General features: G+C 48.8%; 1 pseudogene across 1 annotated transcript in view; it reads right to left on the bottom strand.

Annotated features, from left to right (window-relative positions):
* LOC102035538 overlaps positions 1 to 3855 on the bottom strand; it is a 53914-nt pseudogene that overhangs the window by 10921 nt on the left and 39138 nt on the right. The window contains exons 40-42 of the transcript XR_004082498.1: positions 3145 to 3230; positions 2093 to 2191; positions 1586 to 1827 (exon numbers count right to left, since the gene is read on the bottom strand). The product of XR_004082498.1 is annotated as a fer-1-like protein 4 (transcript). The remainder of the gene's footprint in view (positions 1 to 1585; positions 1828 to 2092; positions 2192 to 3144; positions 3231 to 3855) is intronic.

Here is a 3855-nt window from a genome sequence, read left to right as displayed (position 1 = left end):
ACCCCAGACAGCCTGCTATGGGGTTTTGTGCAGGGGAGAGGGGGCGGGGAAAGAGGACCATGGCCAATGGGATGCCAATGGGGAGGGACCACCCGTGGGACAGCCCACCGAACCAGGTATGGGAGGGGACAGCTAGATGCAATACAACAGGAATGAGTTCCTGTTCCACTCTGGCACTGAGCTCTTGCAACAAAACAATCTTACCACGTCCTGGTCTGTACTGGTAAAAGCAGACAAGGGATGTGAGTGTTCCCTTCTCATTTCCAAGTGAGACTGCGTCTGGATACTGTGCCCAGTTTTGGACCCCCAATACAAGAAAGGTGTCAACTAAATAGTTTTTATTGGCTGAGATAGTCAAGTATGAAGTAGGTGCCACAGCTAGAGGGGTGAGAGACACATATATGTTCAGTCCAGAGAAGAGAGGTCAAGAGGGTGATCTTACTGCATCCCTCACAGCCAAAAGGAAGCTAGATAGCAGATGGAGCTAGACCCTTCTCAGAAATGCGTAATGAAAGCACCTATGGCAACAGACACAAAATGCTGCAAGTAAGAAAACTTGAGAATTGTGAGAAAGGTGCAGCCAGGGAAAGGGTTCCAGAAGCATGCTAGGAATCCATCCTTGGAGATAATCAAAACCCACCCAGAAAATGTCCTAAGCAACCTGACCTACAGTGCATCCAGCCCGTCTTGGGGCAGGAGATTGCAATAAACCCTGCAGAAGCCTCTTACTGTCTAGAAGTTCCTGAGATTATACATGCCAGAAATCATTGGAATTGTTAATGCTTTCTTCAGTGCCTCAATTCTTCATGGCTGAACCACTGGAAGTTCCTCTAGCAGTAAAGCCTCTTAAATACACCATGAAAGGTGAAGTATAAGGAGAGTTTAAACATGCCCAGGAGATAGTAGGGGAAAGGGGCTGCTTTTTAGTAGGGAGGTTAACATTTGAAGAAGGGAGGAACAACTGAACAGAGTGCTATAATCTTGGGGATGACAGCAGAAGTGGGAGACAATCAGCAGTACTTGTGCTAGCATAATATGTGGGGAATCACCACTAGCTCTGTTTTGGCACTGGGCCTTGCTGCATGCCCAGCTCAGCAGGTTTTATTACTGGGAAGTTTCAGAGCATCCAGGGAGCTCTGAGGTCCCAGCAACTCAAGCGACAATAGTCTCACAAAGGTTGTCTAGTCTCACACAGGTTGTCCCTGTTCCCACAACATAAGGTCCTGGGAAAAGTGTTCTTAAGCCCAGACTTTGAGATCTGCATATCTAAGAGCACAGAAAACAAGCAAGTTTATTGGAAAGGTTGTGAGGAAGCAGAACCTGGAAGTCCTGTGATGTGACAGGCCCTGAAAAAATACACCAAGGCCCTGGGACAAGCATGTAAGCACTACATGTCTGTGTAGGGGAGGTGCCTATCTCCAGGCTTTGTCTGTAGCTCAGGTGTGAAAAAACAGCTCAGATGACTGCTGAGCTGAAGAGTTTGATCTGATGGTCCTAGTGTCCCTTCTCAGAGAGCTGAACCCCAGGGAAATGCTCCAGCAAGGTAAGGGACAGGTCACCCCACTTCCAGCAGGTAACACCATACCTAGAAAGTGATTAGCTGAAATCCTGTCATAATCCCAGACCTGGAGGACCAGAACAGCCAGTTCCCGAAACTCTGATTCCTCCATGGAGAAGACAGAGTCCTTTTTCTTGTAGGTGATCTCCTTCTCAGTTGGGAGATAATTGAAGCGGAAGATGAACCTCCAGTTGAAATTGCCTTCCCCAGTCAAGGAGTTAAAGTGAACATCTGTCTCCTGCTTGTCATGGTCAAGACCTTTTATCCAGCTGCAGGAGAAACTCAGTTATCCTCTACCCTTGTCAGCCAGCCTGAGAGGCAGAGCAGAAGAATGGAAGCACTGAACACCACGGGGTAGCAGGAAAGGGTCAAACCAGAGCAACACCTGGACAACATCTCTGGGGCTAGAGCAGCCCATGAAGAGGACTGGAGTAGGCACCTCACACCAGAGGTTCAGAGGAGGCAAGTGAGCATGTGGGCCAGGGCAGGGAGCAGGGCAGCCAGGCTCTGGCCTCCCACTCATTCCCACCAGACCTTTTCACGTAGATGTCACTGGAAGGCTCTCCTGTTACTGGGTTGACATCATCAAGGATCACATTGTCCATGTTCCAGATAATCACACGGAGCTCATAGCTGTGGGAAGGACACAGAGGTGAGACACATTCCCTTGTCCCTGGTGCATGGGAGGGCAGATCAAGCCCTGAGCACAGCGCCAGAGCAGCAGGACTTGAAAATTCCCAGCAGTGTGGTTCCCTCTGCTCCTCCCGCCAAGCACAGCCCAGCAGTCTCACTGCTAGGCATAAAACCCTTTCTGGACACTACAACCCTACAAGACAAACACCCACAGCCAATACAGGTAGCTTTTGCAAACCAAATCCCCGTTGCATGGGAAATCCACCCTGCTCTACTAAGCCATAGGAGCACAGAAAAGCTTAGGCAAGAAGGGATCTCTGCAGTCTCTGCTCCAAGCTCTTGCTCTAGCTTCATAGTAGGTCAATTGTGCAGGGCCTTGTCTGCATCAGTTTTTAATATCACAAAGGATGGACATCCTAGCACATCTGAGTCATTCTGTCCCTATTCCAGGGTGGCTTCACTCTCACTGGGAAGATATTTTCCCTATAGTCAGCTAGAGTTTCCCTTGCTGAAATTCATGTTTATTATCTCTTTTCCTTTCAGGTGAACGTCAGAGAATAACCTGGATCCTCCATCTCAAAAGTACCCTTAGATCCTTGAAAACAGCAGATTTCCTCCCTCAACTCCATTTCTCCAGACTCCCAAGGACATCTGTCCACTAGCCAGAAGAGAGTTTGATGAGTAACTCTGGCCTGGGTTTCTATTATCTTTATGTCCAGCCATAGAGACATTGACCAACCCTTCCCCAAACCTTTGTGCAGCTGAAGCTCTTAGGGCCCAACATGATACACTCAAGAGAACATCCTGTGGTCAGAATTGGAGGAAAGAGGTCTACATGCTACACTAGCACGGACCCTCAGCCAGTCCCCTGTGGCACATCCCACCAGCCATGGCAAGGGACATTGACCCTCCCTGCAGCCCACCAGCCCCAGGTCTACCCCCACAGGTGCTACCTGACAGGCAGTCGTGGTTTGACGCTGACGGGCGGTGGTGCAGGGACATCGTTTGGAAACATGTCAATCCACATGTGCAAGGAGCCCTGACGAGAGAAGAGAGCAAAGACACTTCAAGAGATAGACCACTCTCCAGCTCTTCAAGGACCAAAGGCTTGATCCTGCAAGGAAAGTTCTCATCAGAAAGCCCCTGCTTGGTTCTCTCCATTCCCAGCACTTGAGAGTGACATGAGATTCGATTTTACACAGGGAAAAAATTAAGGCTATGAAAGATTGCTTATTTCTGCTCCAAGAAAAACCACTTCGCCTACACTGAATCCATTTCAGAGGTGTTGAAGATTGCATGCAAGATGTTTTCCATTACCATCTGTATGGCTGATTACCTTGTCAAGTGAGCAGTTTGCCTTATCTCTCTCTTTGAATGACCACATTCACACCTTCCTCGGGAGGGGACCTCCGCTGATAACAGACTATTGAATATCAGTGCATGACTGATAAGAACTATAACATCCCATTGTGAGATGCTCCGCCCAGAGGGAGGAGCCAAGCACTGCTACCCCATATACTCCAAGATTCTGAAATTGCAGTTTCAGTTTATTTCTCCACGAGATTCCCCAGAGGAACAGCAGCTACCTTTTCCTCCTGGATCTTCAGAGGAAGACTACATCCTTCTCTACAGACCCCCCTTGCTCCAACAGAACCACCCCTGAT

This window comes from Geospiza fortis, unplaced genomic scaffold (genome assembly GCF_000277835.1).
Source record: "Geospiza fortis unplaced genomic scaffold, GeoFor_1.0 scaffold657, whole genome shotgun sequence".
NCBI classification, from domain to species: domain Eukaryota; kingdom Metazoa; phylum Chordata; class Aves; order Passeriformes; family Thraupidae; genus Geospiza; species Geospiza fortis.
The sequence above is the reverse complement of the archived record's forward strand: the minus strand, read 5'-3'. Positions and strand labels throughout refer to the sequence as shown.